This window comes from Protopterus annectens, chromosome 4.part0 (genome assembly GCF_019279795.1).
Source record: "Protopterus annectens isolate FY-2018-M chromosome 4.part0, PAN1.0, whole genome shotgun sequence".
In the NCBI taxonomy this organism is placed as follows: domain Eukaryota; kingdom Metazoa; phylum Chordata; order Ceratodontiformes; family Protopteridae; genus Protopterus; species Protopterus annectens.
This window is the reverse complement of record NC_056733.1, coordinates 472,655,428-472,672,429: the sequence shown is the minus strand read 5'-3', so window position 1 is coordinate 472,672,429 and position 17,002 is coordinate 472,655,428. Positions and strand designations below refer to the sequence as shown.

At 40.4% G+C, this 17,002-nt stretch overlaps 1 protein-coding gene across 3 annotated transcripts in view; it reads left to right on the top strand.

The window, feature by feature from the left end:
• Positions 1-17,002, top strand: part of DAO (D-amino acid oxidase) — a 297,399-nt gene that overhangs the window by 36,941 nt on the left and 243,456 nt on the right. The window contains exons 2-4 of one of the 3 annotated variants that reach the window (XM_044068396.1): positions 2,179-2,346; positions 4,023-4,223; positions 4,347-4,467. The gene's annotated coding sequence lies outside the window, so the exon portion shown is untranslated. The remainder of the gene's footprint in view (positions 1-2,178; positions 2,347-4,022; positions 4,224-4,346; positions 4,468-17,002) is intronic. The other 2 variants (XM_044068398.1, XM_044068397.1) reach the window with 2 other exon arrangements.

Genomic DNA, 17,002 nt, shown 5'->3' with positions numbered 1-17,002 from the left:
CTCTAAAGAACTGTTAGGTGCATAGCACAAATAGCAAACAGTTTTCTTATATGCAACTCATTATAATGTACATTTATATGTATGTCATAGTTGAGCTAGCATGATAACCATAGACATGATTGTTTGCATAGTATCAAACAGGTTTTAATATAATTTATATATATTCATTCTACCTTATATATATATATATATATATATATATATATATATATATATATATATATATATATATACCTTATATATTTGTATGTTATATTTTAATTATTAATTTTGTGAGTGACTTGTATTGTAATATTTATCTCGTAAGATTTTTTTTAATTTAACATATCTTTATTTTTGTATTTATGTGTGTATTTAACAATTGAATATTTTGCTTGACACATTGTTTGTATAATTATCATGCTTGCTCAGCTATGATGTATTTATAAGTGCTTTTTGTTTGTTATGGAGCTTTTCCTCTGAGCTGCCATTGAAAAGGTTATTGTTTGGCCCAGTTAGACAATTCTAGTAAGCAAATGCAATAAATAAATAAATACATGCTGAGGTGATCTTCACATATGTTAGCACAAATTTCAACTGTACAACTCTAAATTTGGTACTTGTGAACATCACTACCCCACCCAGGGTTGCATCTGAGGGGGCACCTCCATGACAAGACAGAGACCACCCCTTGACTGAGAAGTCAGATTCCAGAGCTGTTACTTTTTCAGTCTCCCTCAGACACTTTGATTTGTTCACATTTCAAGAGTTATTTTTCAGTACCAGAGCCTAGTCAGTGTTAATTTATACTGCACCTACCTGCCATTCCTATTTTATCTCTTCTTATCCAGACCCACAGCTTTGCAGTTAGTGAGCTCACATGGCAAATCAGTGCAGCCTTTCTTGGGTTGAACCTGAGTAGACTTCATGGGTCACCCATCTGCCAGGTACTTGCAAACTGAATGCCACCTCCAAGCTTCACACCAGGGATGAGCCCTGGTCTTTTGTTCTGGGCTAGGTTCTCTGATTCTTTATATGACTGTGTAGTCAGAGTCTGGATTGTTTTGTATCTTGACCTTCTTCTTAGACAAGTTTGCCAAGGATGACCTTATCAGGAGCACAAAGCTCCAGATAACATAGTTCTAAGAATTATAGATGTACTCAAGACCCTCAACCATAGCAAGGTCACGGTTCCATCAGTAGCCAATTCAGAAATAACATTTGTATATTGTACAGCAATTTCTTTTCCTTTGGTTTAGTTAGTGGTCCTAGTATTGGAGATCCAGATGGGCTGAGAGAGGAATGCAAGAGGATGCTAGAATGCCTCTTGGGTAGGGGAATGCAGATGCCTTGGGGCACATGAATGAGGCACAATTTCCCTGGTGGAGACTGGAAAAACTGCCTGAGTATAAGTAGTCAGACTTGTTCTACTGCATTATGTCTCTTGCAGCAGTGAGTGACAGCCTGGTCCTGACATCCACTGTACACTCACTTATGTTGGTTAGTGAGCATGCATGCATGGGGAGGCTAGGGAATAAAGCAAAAAACATGTTCCTTCATATAGATAACTACCCCATTCCTGGTCTTCCCATCTCCAAGAAACAAATGAGTCAAACGTTTCTCACCAGTTAGTAACAAAGGTGTCAGTAAGACATCCATGATAGAAAGTTAGATGGTCAGCAGAGGAGTGGAGACAAAAAATGTTTTTGCTGTCTTTAATTTCTTTCATTTGTCTCTTTGTTGATAGGTGCATCGTAGAGATCAGCTGGCATAATGGAAACTTGGTCAATGTGCAAAAAAAAAAAAAAAAAAAAAAAATAGGAAGTTTAACTGGCGTAACAGGCACTTAATCTAAAGAACTTGGGATTAAATGTGTTGTAATAGTGTCTATCTTTTCAAAAATGTGTAAATTCCAAATGGCTGTTGATGAACATTCCCTTACTGACGTCCAGAATGACTGATGAAGTGACAGAATTCCTAGAGATCAATTGTTTTCAGAAGTACAAATAGTAAAAGCATTGCTGTTAATGTTCACATAGCTTAATGAGTTATACTACCATAATAAAACATATATTTCAATGAAATTTAATGTAAGGCAAGGAATTTAAGTTAATTTAGTAGTCAAAGGGATTGGATCAGATGTTTAAAGTTGATGACATATGTAGATGACAACCTTACTTATTTTGCTCATTGCTGAAGGCAAACTGATTAGCTTGCAGTGTTTTGGGTACTGCTTCTTGATCTGCCTTCATTGATGAACACCATCACTGGGACCACTTCTTCCATAAAGGACCTGTTGAAGAGCTTGAGAGATTTGATGAGTGCCCCTGCATCCTTTCTAGAGAATCCTGGATGGGATTACATCAGGTCTGTATACCTTGTCCTCCCTTATTGCCTCAGTACTTTCCTTACTTCTTCAGCTGTTATCACCTCATCTGTCCACACAACCCTCCCTTTTGTCTTGTTTTCCAGCTTGATATCCTGTCTTCCTATTCCTGTTTGAACACCAACAAAATGTATTCACTTAAAATTTGGTACTAACGTATTATCACAACCACATTTTTAACCTCCTGTAATTAGCAATGTGTTTACGACGTGACTACATAATTATATACAATCAGAAGTAATATATATTTCTTTATAAGTACAAATGAGTGGGTAAACTTCCACTTAGTACTCTTTCCCATTGCTTGGAAAAGAGGGATCAGAATAAGAAGCACAAGCAGGAGGTTGCCAACCACCTGCAAACGGACAACTGTCATCAAGCGCATTGTTTAAAACATGCAGCCTACAACCATTCTCTGTACCACTCTGCCCAGAAAAGCAGGGGAACTGCGATCCTCTAAGTGTTTAACGTGGTTGTACTACTTTTAAAACCAGCTTCCTAAATCAACCCTTGAGAAAGACTTCTGATTATGGAACCTTCAATTACATGTCGGTTGCATCCATTAAGTCCACGAAATGCTACTTTTCTTCGGACAATCTGGTGTCTGTACTCAGTACGTATGGCATGACCCTGTTTTGCTTGAAAGTCAAGCTCCTTCGTAGATGTTTTCTTGCACTTAGTGCACGTCAAATTGCGGAGTAGAAAGGACTCCAGAACTGTTGCTAATATAGCAACACTCACTTGCTCAGATCCTGTCTGCGAGTAAACGATGTAAGTTAGTACGCGTTTTCAGCCCCAGAAAGATAGGCACAACTTACTTATTTCACAGAAATTAAATGTCTCTAACAGTATTCTGCTGCAGATTCCAGGCTTACTGCATGTAAAAGTCAGCAAATGTTTTAGGCGACCAACAATGTTTTTAATTATATGGGGTTAGAAATGTGGTTGTAATAATACGTAAGTATCTAAAATTCTTACCCAGTTTCTAACCTGTTTTGGTTTCTTTGTTAAATGTGACATTTTTTGCCTTATATCTTGTTATAATATTTAGTTTATGGAGTTTTGTGTGATATTTTTTTTACATGTCAAAATCAAGTCTTTATTGACTTAAAGCCCATGTTTAAGCCTTAAGAGACTTCAAGGGGATTACACAAAATGTGAATGATTTGCATGTCCGGATGCTATCTCAATGGCAGCAGTGTTTAGGGGAACCACTGATTGATCTGATTAGCTTGCTGTTAGTAACCAAAGTGATGGCTCAAGGTGAGAAGCTTGTAGCAGCAATTCACTTACACAAATACGGATCTAAGATGTATAAAGCTAATTACAAGCATATTAGTCTCACATTCATGCAAAGCAAGATTATGAAAAAATTTCTACCTGGCAAGTTTAGCATGTTCCTAGATAATATCTCTTTGCAAATTATCAAAGTATGGCCTCACACATCAGTGGTCTAGCCAGTTCAGCATAATCTGTTTCTGTTATCAATTTCTGAGGTGAAGAAAGATAACCATGTGAATGTGATATTCATGGACTTCATTCAGAATCTTTGCCATTGAACAACATATAGCTGGGATAGCCAATGGTATTGTATAGTATAATGTTCCCTTTTCCTTACGGAAAAAAATGCTTATTTTTGTACTTTGTATCCTTTTAGATCATCAGTACTGCCCACTCAGTGAGGACCTGCTGTCTTACATCTCCTTGACATCTGTACTTTCTATCTAGAGGTGTTTACCCATGGTATTTGTCAGCATACTGTAGGAACTTCTTTGCTCTTCAAAGCCAAGAGTGGAATTGTGAAGCACTGTCATTTGCCGTTTCAGTTTTTAAGTGAACATTTATGAGTTTTGCCAAAGTAAATATTTGGTTTTATGAGTTTTGCCATTATTTTATCTAATGAGACAAAATAACACCAGGTTGTTATCGGTTCAGAGGTGTCATTTGGTTATTGTTTTTTTTTTCATCTCTGATTCTACAGCTTCGTTGGGTTATTGGAACGATTAACATAATGTGATAAACAGATCAGTTTTATATGTACTCCAGATTTTCAAAATATCATCTGCTAAACACTGAACTGCAAATTGTTACAGTAGTACTGAGTAAGTATTTTTATAATTTTTCTTTGTGTGAAATCACTTTCTGATATGTGAAGACTATATTAAACTCTTAGTTGAAATGTATTGCAAATTATTCAATATGTATGTTCACTAGTACTTACAAAGGCAGCCTTGACGTTAAATTGTCCCTGCTTTATTAAATGGAACTGTTATCCTACATAGTTCTTAAAAGCATATCTTAGGAAGAGGAATGCCATTCATTCCTGGATTTATTTTCCTATTTTAATAAGCACACTAATCAATGAGAAGTGTGTGTGTGTGTGTGTGTGTGTGTGTGTGTGTGTGTGTGTGTGTGTGTGTGTGTGTGTGTGTGTGTGTGTGTGTGTGTAAGTGTAAGCATAAGCATGGTGTGCCTGCATGTACCTATTTCTGTTCTTCAGGCTCTGTTTTTGTGTGCACAGATGGTTATCTAAACATTCATTTGCATCTTGTTCTTAACAATCTTATTGAGGTTGCATATGTTGCCCAATAAATGTTCGTCATCATATTGTATTTATCACAGTTCTGAATCTTGTTTTATGACAAACTTGCATTAAATAAAGTATAAATGGAGAAAATAGAAAAAAGTAGGCAATGTATACTTTACAGGCAGATACATTGTGTGTGTGTATATGTTAGTTATTTTGCAGGCATGATATACATAAAAATCTGAAAAGAAATTTGTGCACTGTGCTGGATTGTGTTCACCTGAATAATGTTTTGTGTGTTGTGATGGCATGTGCAGGATTTGAAAAACACAGCTTTAAGAAAGAAGCTTTAGATTACTAACTCATTCCACAATGCCAGAATGATCTATGGTGTAAGCAACACATTCCACAATTCCATAATGAAGTACGGTGTAAGCAACACATTCACCAATGCCAGAATGATCTACGGTGTAAGGAACACTGACTGTATAGAACATACATGCAGTAAGAACAGTATCAGTACTAGGACATTAGTGATTAACTGATAAAATAAATATTTAAGGGGTTCTCTTCTGCTGATCTGCAAGATAGGCATCTCATTTGTCTCCTTTGGTTTATTGTCTCCTGCCTTTTTTTTTTATTCCTGGTGGAGTTGTAAGTAGCAGAACCCCCAAACTGTGAAACTGTAGGGTGTTTTCCTTACCTACCATTCTCTTCAATTGTATTGCCCATTTTACATTTTTGTAATGTTTGAAGCACCGATATGCTTCCACCAAGGAGCCTTTATGCTCCCATCTTGTTGTTTGTCTACTGCATTACATATGGCCACCACTTGCGGATTAAGCCAAGCAATAAAAAAAAAAAAAATCATACTCTTCACTTAAGAGAGGAAAGCTAGCCACTTATGTTTCCTCTACCCTTGTTCACTGAAGAGAGGAAAGCTAGCCACTTATGTTTCCTCTACCCTTGCGATCCTTTGACTCAGGCATCATTGATTGCACCTGTGTCCTCAGCATCACAGAGATAGAGAAGCTGTCTTTCACACCAGTGAGTCAAATGATGAATAACTGTGTAACAATAGTTTTGAACACTGGTACAACAGATTCAGACAACATTATGTTACTGCTCACACCACTGAAAATGTTTGCCTATTCTGTTCCATTTATGTTGTAAAATGCACACACAAAAAATGCTTGGAAACATGGTCACAGAGATGAGGAAATATGTTCCTCGATTACTGCTACTATAGTTCAGAAGATTAAGATTTTAAGGTGCTGATGAGCTTCATCCACTAGTCCTGGATCACTTTCCATCACTCTGCACTTGTACACTGAATAAGTCACTTAACCACATAGTGCTTCTTGGTCACCCTTAAAAAAAAAAAAGAAAAAAAACTCTTGTATCTAACATGCTTACATAGTTAACAATTAATAAAATAATGATTAAATAATACAAGATTACCATTAGAAATTAAATAAGGCAAAAAACATTGCTACCAGCAAAATAATCTTTTTATTCAGCAGTAATATAGTTGCCAGAATTTCACACTATTATCAAAGATGTTTTATCATTCATTTAAAAACAGATAAAGCAATAACAGGCTGCAGAGGACATATCTCATATGCTGTCTGGATCTGATATTCCCTATATCGTACAAAAATGCTATTTTGATGCATTATGATAGATTAATGTGTTTTTACTTCATAAATATGAATGGGGTGTATTTTACAAATTTTGCCTGTGCTACCTGCTGTCCATCAGACTGTCTCTTGGTCTTTCCCTTCCTTGGCCAAGAACCAACCAACAGGGGTCATCATTAAGGAGCCATTGGGGTGGTTCAAAGCTTTTCTGCTTTTTCTCCCTGCTAACCATTCATACCTGAAGAGGTTCTGGGGAGGGATGTTACTGAAGGATGTCTCCTCACTTCCACAGACAGTATTTCCTCAAAGCAACCCTGTCCCCACCCCAGGATGAGCTGTGGTCTCGCCATTCTAAACCAGCAAGATCACTGCCCTGTGTGCCACTAAGTGCATACATACTCCATCATCCCCTGGCTCTTAACCCCTTTCCTTTCCTGCCCGCCTCTTAGTGCCGTGGCTAATAATCAAACTCCAGTCAACTGGGTCACAGTCAGAGCTCCATCTCAATGCACCCTAAAGACAGGCTGTAAACATGAGTTTTTGACTGTTTGAATTAAAATATTATTTACATCATTGTATAATTCTGTTTTGATTATTAACACTGTGAGCTCTTTAAGCAGCAGTTCCTCATTTCAGGAATGATTGGAGAGCATTCTGTAATTAAGTGAGTTGCTCAGAGTCACAGAGTTTGAAAGTTGAGACTGTGGGACTCAAATCCAGAACTACAGGATGAAAGTGTTAGCAATGCAGAGGTTTATAACTTTGTATTAAACTTCCTTTCTTAATATGCATGTAAAGCAGTAAGCCATCTAAGGTTTCATGGAACAGATTTGCATCGATGAGTCGATTCATAAAAAGCCAAACTTGCTTAGCTAATTATTTTAGGTTAAGTTTTTGTAAAGCCTGATCATTTGGATGGAATGAAACCAACATAGCAAAGGTAAGTATGCATATCTTAAATCAAAAACAAGTTCACCCATTTCACTCAGTGGCTGAATTCACATGGAGCAGATTATTCAATTGTACTCACTGTCATGTGTAACTTTTTGTTCTGTTTCATGATGCATTTGGTTGTTTAATGTGTGTTACATGCAAAAAATATAGTAGCATCATAAAAATAAGATTCAGAAACAGCTATTAAAATTGGGATGCATGTTTAATGGTGTGATGACCCACCACTGCCAACCAGTAATCAAGGAGCCTCAATCCTCACCACTAGCAATAGTAGGGGACATTCATTGAGAGGATAACAGGTACACACATTATTTCCAGATGCAGCTCTCTGCATCAAGTGCAATTTTCCTTAAGAGCACACAGAGACTACAGTCAATCAGGGGCTGGTTTCTCACTCTTTTTTTCCCAGATCCCCAATACGACTCCCCACTGGCACAGCTATAGAGTTTAGACCTCAGCTGAGTGACCAAGCTAAGACCTGCCCAAGTAGCTGACACACACACTCTTTGAGGTTTGATTTACATACACACACACCTGGGAAAGGTTGGCACAGGTTTACAAGCTATGCCCCCATCTGCCCAGACTGTAAGGTAGTTATTACTGCCACTAATCACTCCTTATCAGCTATTTTAAGGCTGTAACAAAGGGTGTCCAGTCCTACTGTGTAATATTAATATTAACACAAATGGTAGTTTGACCAAGAGCAAGGCTATTAGGAGTGGCTCACACAGTGTCACCAAATAAATATGCAAGTACTCTCAAAACTTAAATATCTCTACACAGATCAGCTGGAATGAACAGTTTAAATATATTTAATAATAAATAATAAAAAAAACAAGACAGTACTAAATATATATATTCACAGTGACATCGGTGTTCAAAACCACAGGGAATATTTAAAACAACATTGCAGGACAGTCTCAAAGAAAGAAAAATATCTAAACTAAGCTTCACTATATTCTTGACTGAATCTAAGAGAATTATACTAAAATCTAAGAACTTAGTAATGGAGCAAGGCAGATGTTGTGATGAATGGATCTTCTAAAGTTGTTGTCAGGTCCAATGCAGAATGCTCTGTCTCACTAAGAGAGTTCTCAAAATAATATCTAAAATATTATTGCTGGGATAGCTGGCAGAATGACATCATTTCTTGTCATCTGACCTTAGTTCCCAGGCAAAGCAACCATTGATGGCAGGTGGTAGAATTTAGCATCTACCTGTAAAAATACATAGACAAGGGCTTCGCTCAGATCATTGGCAGATGCTGGAAGTAATAAAACAATTGCATTCCTTCATGCTTTCAAGAGTAGTAATTAGTTCACCATAAAGACAATACAAAAAGCTTCCTAGCATAGACTTTATGTCTCTTACTGCATTGAGAACTGAAAGATACTATCTTTTATGGCCTAGCCTATAAAGTCATTTTATTTCAGATATTTTTCTAAAGTTTGCTGGACTGAGGTTAACCTCCTGTAGTCCAGTTTCCAGTGTTAAATTATATACATTTAAACAGTTACAATAGTGCATGTACATTTCTGTTCTCTTCCAGTAGGGTGCACTGTGGTTGCATTTTAAACACAGCAGTCTACAAATACATTTTCAACACACACATCTGTACAAGCAGTTTGATATATACATGGCATACAGTTCTAATATATTTGTAACACAAGCATCTTGTATAAATCATTTTGATATTCACCAATGACATATAATTATTTACAAAATTCCAGCCAGCTATGCTGACAGTATCTCCTTTCATCACACTTCTTCCCCCCTTCAAAGACTCAAGCTAGCTTTTCAAGTGACCCTTGAGAAACATTGCTTGAGTGGAATGAGCCTGTCTTGGAATACATTACCCCATTCCCCTGTCTTGAGAGCCCAACTGCGTTGGCATTGCTATTCCCACTGCAGTGCTGCACTGTCACATTATATGCCTGCAACCCTAGGCTCCACCTTAGTAGCTTGGCATGTTGCTGGCTGGCTTGATGTAGTCATGTTAATGGATTGTGGTCTGTAACTACAGTGAACTTCCTTCCATACAGATAAGGCTGAAGTTTTTGCAGTGCCCACACTATTGCTAGACATCCCTTTCTACAGCTGCAAAGCATTCCTTCCTGGTTGGAGCCTACAGCTGTGATATACCACTGGGTGCTCTTCTCCATTTGAGGATGCCTGGCTGAGTACAGCCCCCACCCCATAGTTTGAAGCATCCACCTGCACAACAAATTATTTGCTGGAATCTGGACTGGCTGACACAGGGGTTCCTCCCAAAGCTCCTTTAAGCTTCTGGGATGCCTGCTCACATGCTGGGATACACACAAACTTATCTGGCCTGTTTGTTTCCATCTCAGGTCAGCAAGGGGAGCAGCTATAGTACTATAATTGGGGACAAACTTTCTGTAGTACTCTGCTGTCCCTAAGAATGCCCCCACCTACTTTTTGGTAATAGGGGCAGGCTGTGCCTGAATGGCTTCCACTTTGCCAGGTTCTGGTCTGATCTTACCACTCCCCACTCTATGTCCTAGGTAGGAGACTTCTGCTATACCCACCTGACACTTACTTGGCTTAATGGTAAACCCTGCCCTCTGTAGTTTGCCCAGCACCTCCCTGACATGCTGAAGGTGCTCTTGCCAGGAATGGCTGTAGATGGCAATGTCATCCAAGTAAGCTAAGGCAAAAATCTCCTGCTCTTTTCTGGAAAGTCGCTGGGGCATTAATCATCAGAAAGGGCATCTTCATGAACTCATACACGCTGGAAGGAGTCACAAAGACTGACCTCTTTCTAGTGTTGAGAGTCAAGGACACCTGCCAGTAGCCCTTGGTAAGATTAATAATGGTAAGATTCTTAGCCCCACCCAGCTACTCTTGGGCTTCATCTGTCCTAGGCATGGGGTAAGCATCGGACTCTGTATGACTATTTAGTTTCCTGTAGTCCACACAGAACCTATTGCGGCCATCCTTCTTTGGAACCAGCACCACTAGGGAGGCTCAGGGACTGCTGGACTCCTGGATTACCACCAGTTTCAACATTTCCTGTATCTCATCCCTCAGTGTCTGTCTGACTTGCTGAGGCACCCTCTAAAGGGCTTGCTTGATAGGCCTTTGCATTCCTGTATCCACATCGTGCTGCACCAGGTGGGTACACCCTGGTTTCCCAGTGAACATGCCCCCAAACTCCTGTAACACTGCTCGGATATCTCAAACCTGGGAAGGGGATAGCTGTTGGGACATTGCTACCCCTTCCACTGAGGTGTCAGTCCAAGCCTCACTGAGGAGATTAGTCACCAGACCCCCCTCAGACTACTCCTACCGTCCACTAAAAATACTCAGCACAAGGGCCTCTCTGTCATGGTAAGGTTTCATCATGTTAACATGGTACAGTTTGTGCCCTTGCCTCCTCCCTAGCAGTTCTACCATGTAGTTAACATCAAAGACATTCCTTACCACTTTGAAGGGTCCCTCCCAAGCTGCCTGCAGCTTGTTATGTCTGACAGGAAAGAGAACCATAACCTGTTGCCCAAAGAGCATTCTCTGTACCTCGAGCATTCCTGTCATACCACACCTTCTTCTGCTGTTGGGCTTCTACCAGGTTGTCCTGGGCCAAGCCCATGAGTTCCTTGAGCCTTGTCTGAGGTTTAGGACATATGCCACAACAGACTCCTTGTGACATTCACATTCACCCTCCCACACATCACAAATCGAATTTAGATGTCATCTCACCCTATGCCCATACAGCAACTCAGAGGGTGAAATGAAACACCTGGGGATTCCTGAGGCACCTCTCTGTAAGCAAACAACAGATAGGGCAAATATTTGTTCCACTCCCTATTAAACTGGTCTGCAAATGCCAGTAGCATGGTCTTTAGTGTAGAATTTAACTTCTCCAGAAGACCATTAGTCTGGAGGTGGTAGGGCTGGTCTTCAGGTACTTCACCCCACAGCACTCCCACAGACAAGCCAGCAAGTCTGACTTGAAATTGGCACCTCTGTCAGTCAGTATTTATTTTGGGAAACATAGCCCACTTGAAAATCTCTAACAAACATTTGCCACCTTTCCTGCCTCGATGGAGGACAGAGCCCCCGCCTAAAGATATCTGGTAGCATAATCTACTACCACTAGGATATACTTCTTCCCTGTGGACCTTGGGGTTCTCAGAGGCCCCACAATATCCACAGTTAGACTCTGAAATGGTTCTTCAGTCACAAGTAAAGGCATCAAAGGAGCTTTCACCTTGCCTACTTTTTGGCACTGCTCACAGGTCCTGCAGTACCCCGTAACATCCCTGGAAATCCCAGACCAATAAAGGTTCTGCATAATATGGATCTTGGTATGCTTTATGCCCATGTGACCTGCAAAGGGAATGTCATGGGCTATGGCTAGAGTGCCAGACGGTAAGCTCTGGACACTGCCAACTGCTGTATTACCTCACCTTCCAGGCCTTCCTAAGGGGTCCTCTTTCTATACAGTAATCTTTTGTCCCTAGTATACAGATTTCCCCTTTCTTTGAGAATTGGGTGCCTCCCTGGCTACCTCCCTCAAGCCTTGTAATGTAAGATCTGAGAGCTGAGCCTCTCTAAACTCTTTCTTTGGAACCCTTCCCAGTTCCCCTTCCACAGGAAGACTGGTATCCTCGGACAGTGGTGTCTCACTGTCAGCCTGGGTACTACTACTACTCATCTGGTGCAGTCACTCTGTCCAAGGGAACATCAGTATCCACAAGCAGCTGTGGCTCACCTTCAGTCTCACTGCTACAGTGTAGCTCCCTCCCCGAAGTAGTTACCTCACTAGCCCTGGCTTCAAGTATGCAGTCTGTCTGGGTCCCCCCCAGGCTACCAGACCACATGCCTGTCTCCAGGCCTGACTGTGTGTAACTGCATGCCCATAAGGTACTGCATTATCAAAATCATTCACTGTCAGGAAATCTGCAGGGATATCCTCAAACATACCTACTTGCTTGCTTCCTTTTCTACCCACCCAGTCAAGGTGAACCCTAGTCAAAGGTATATAGGATGGGGTACCACCTAAAGCACTGACTGGAGTAGACTGCCGAAGCAAGAAGTGCTCCTCTTTAACCATTGCAAGCTTCACAATGGTTAGGTCAGAGGCTGTGTCTCTCTTAGCAGTGGCCTGTTTCCCATCTACTAAGGATATAACATCTTGGGGTAATTTAGTACCCTTGTTGTCTCCAGACAACTTACCACTGGCATTCTGTCATTCCCACTTGCTGTCTCCCCTACCTTTTGTCCCCACCTTGCCTCCGTGGACATCTATATGCTATATGGCCCCACTGGTTGCAGTTAAAACATTTAACTCTTGATCCTGGCTGTGTACCTCAATTACTGGCTTCCCCTGTTGCTGGCAGACTTTGTTGGGGCAGTTTAGGCTGCCCACCATGGGTTTCCTTAGATCCATGTGCAGCACTGGGTATCCCTTTCCTGTGTAGTGATACCCTGTTTACTAGGTATAGGTTTCCCTTTTTCCCAACTCATCTGCAGTGTTCCATTCTCTATCTGCCAACCAGATTCTCATGTCCTCAGGTAAAGTGCTAAGGGCTTGTTCCCTCACCAAAAGCGTCTGCCAGCCCTTCAAACGTGGTGACCTGACTCCCACTCACCCACCTATGAAAATAAGTGCTTAACTCAGCAATATATTCACACACACTTTCATCTGCCTTGCATTTATGCTCACAAAACATTTTCTATAAGCTTTAGGCGTTAACTTAAAACACTCTGATAAACTCTGATAAACAATTTTAACTGTATAATAATTTAAGTAATCAGTATCAGACGATTTAGAAACAGCAGTTACAGATTTACCGTGGAGTAACGGGTCAGGAACCATACCCAGAGCCCTTGGTCAACAGTATACTGTTTACATACCCTTTCAAACATATGAATAAAACTATCAAAATTATCACGCTGTCTAAATTGTGGAAGACGTTTACTGACCTTTATTGCTTCTGGAGTTCAGTTATTCACTTCCCCATTACTTCCATGACCTGGCGAAGAGTTAGCATCTCCTTTTCATGTTGCCTCTGCCTCCCATTTTCTTCAGCTTCCAGATGTCTCAGTCTCGATCTAATTCCATTTGTTTCTCCTGCTGCAGTCTCTGTGCTGATTCTAGTACCAAATATTTGGCCTCCAGTTCAACTCTCTAACTCCAATTCTCAGGTACAGCAGAAAATGTCAGGTTTTCCCTACATGCTCTGTCCTCTAATTCTATTATTTTATGAAACATAATTTCTTGTGCAGTCTCATATTCAGCCAGTCTTTTCTTCATTTTGACCTCCGAGTTTTGCAGTTTTGTAACTTTATCTAAATATCTATTTTTTTTCCATTTTTTTCCAGCATTTTATTGTTTAAATTGATATACTCCATCAGTGTTTCATTTATTTTAGCCAGGTATGTGTGAAGTTGCCTTATACTTTCCTCAAGGTTACTAGAAGTCATGTCTGGAGCTTGCACTGCTTTTTGCTGTAGAGCTACAGTACTTTTCCCAGTCAGTGTTTTTTCATCACCTTTAGTAGCTGATTTTCCTTCAGGTTATCTGTATTTCTTTTTGCCTGGCATCCAGACAGTGCACTTACTAGCCAGTTACTGAAATTTACCTAGAAATCTAGGTCCACTGGCTTTCTCTGCTAAATGTCTGTTTTCACACTGGGAGAGCTAGAATTAAGCTGTTGCTCAACGTGCAGCCATCATGGAAGTCCACAATGTGTACATTTTTATCCCCAGTTTTATCACCCTATATTATCTGTAGTGGTGATAAGATGGAGTGGGTTTGTAAGGTGTGAAATCTTGGTGTGATACTTGACAAATGGCTTAGATTTAAGGACCTTTTTTAATTTTCTTCCCCTACCAGTGCCAAACAGCCTCTGTTTGTTCTCCTAGATTTCATGTCTCCTCACCCCTGGCTCCCTCAGTTTCTCCTTCCAAGTACCCCTGGTGTAACTTTTCATTAGATGGGTCCCCCAAATTCTCAGGAAGTTAACCTCAGAGGTAACTTATTTGTAGTCCTGGAGAAGTGGGGATCCAACAAGGTGTTGCATGAGTGGAGCCAGGAGCCATCGTCCGTATAGCAACTGGTCAAAGTCCCTACCTTAGGGAGTGGGTATTCAGATTATGTCAGAAACATCATTGTCACCTCCTGTAATCTGAGTGGAGACCTATTAGGTTTCTGGTTTGCAGCAGAGGATACACAGACATCAGGCCTTCCCCAACTCTCCCCCTGAGAAAGGAAAGCTGGCCATTGGATGCTTTAACCAATATCAGCAATGAAACCATTATCATGGGAGACACAAATATTAATTGGTCTTCCATTCACTCCCCTACTCACCCCCTAAACATCAACCTATACAAGTACTCTCAACTCATCAACCTCACTACCAGACCCTCTAAAGACTTCTCCAGTGGCAGTATCCTAGACTGGATCTTAGTCTCTCTCCCCCACTACTACTCTGATAGTGGAACTCTTCCTGATTCCCTCAGTGACCACCTCCCCATCTTTACCAGACGCCTTCCATCTCCATTACAAGTAACTCATAAGTACATCACCACTCGCTACCTAGCAAAATTCAACCCAATATCCTTCTCAGAAACCCTAAAATCAATTAATTGGAACTCGCTAAAGACTCTACCCCTAGATAATGCAGTTGTACACTTCAATACAACCTTCCTAAACGTGCTAGATAGTTTTGCCCCCATAAAAACCAAAAGAATAAGAAACAATACCGCTCCTTGGCTAACAAGAAATACACTCACTGCAATGCGACTCAGAAACAAAACCTGGACACGTTACCAAAGAAACAAAACTTCCACCACCCTAAATGAATTCAAAGCACTTCGCAATACCGTTAAAAGGCTTATCACAGTAGATAGACAGAATTACTTCTCACTACTCCAAAACAATCACAAAACCAACCCTCAAAAATTTTGGAAAGGAATCACTACCCTCCTAAACCCTGGCTCCACTGATAACCCTAGCCCAGACCCTAATGCACTAGATATAGATCTGGCTACACAATTCAATACTTTCTTTACAGACTCTATCACCAAACTAACCTCATCCTTCTCCAATCATCCCTCACCTCCTACTTCTACATCCCCCCACTTATCACCCCCTTCATCCCCAGTCTCTCAACTCCCACCATTCTCCCTAAACCCATTCCTACTTCTACCATAAGAAAACTCCTGCAAAGGCTTAAACCATGCACCAATGCCCCTGATAACATTCCCTCATCCTTCCTCACCATAGCAGCTGAAGCCATTGCCTTCCCCATCAGCATCCTTATCAATCGCTCTATCCAAGAAGGTCTTGTACCGACACTCTGGAAAAAGGCTTTCATCATGCCCCTACATAAAGGATGCAATAATTACAATATTACTAACTTTCGTCCTATCGCCATCCTCTCTCCCATATCAAAACTCCTAGAGAAATGTATCCATCTTCAACTTCTTCCCTATCTCTTAGATAATAACTTGCTAACTTCCACACAACATGGATTCAGACCCAGTCACAGCACCATGACTGCCCTCCTATCCTTCCTGGAAACCGTTAATAAAGCCAGAGATTCTGGTTCTACTGTATCTACTCTCTTTCTTGACCTCTCTAAGGCCTTTGACACTATCTCTCACAACCTTCTCCTAACTAAACTATCTAAACTAAACCTATCCCCTTCCTCTCTCAAATGGCAACAAGCTGTCAAGTGGAAAAACGCCACCTCCTCTTTCCTTAACACACCCACTGGTGTCCCCCAAGGATCCATTTTGGGTCCTCTCCTCTTCAATATATTCATTAATGATTTCTTCCACTCAATTCCTCATGCTAAACTTATTCAATATGCAGATGTCTCTACAAATATCTGTGCAGCCACATCCATCCCTGCTCTCCTAAAACTGACTCAAGACGCCTTCTCTACTACAGAACAGTGGATGAAGGACAATCATCTAGCACTAAATGCATCAAAAACCAAACTTATGGTATTTATCCCCCTCAATAACTAACACCATTGATAGAAAACTATTCTCCATCACTAACCAGAATAACACACCTCTTGAACTAGTATCTGAAACTAAACTACTAGGAGTCCAAATAGATAATCAGCTTAAATTCAATAGCCACCTACAACTAAACATAAAAAAAAAACACCAAAAACTTGGCATGCTCTACCGACACAATCGATTCCTCACTACATCTACTAAACTCACTCTTGCTACTACATTTCTCATCCCTTCCCTTCTTTATGGTGCCCCTCTCCTAACAAACCTACAATCATCTCTCAAAACTAAACTGTCCTCCTGTTATAATAAAATTGCCAAATTTGCCACTAGTAACAAATCATCTACCCATCACTGTACATCTCTTCACAAACTCAACTGGCTAGAGCTTCCCAACTATCTCTCCTATATTCAGCTCACTTTTGCTCACAAACTCATTTTTCATCCATCTCTCTGTCCCTCTCTCAGCTCTACCTTTAAAATGCACCTGCCACAAAGAATTCTAAGATCTAATAACCA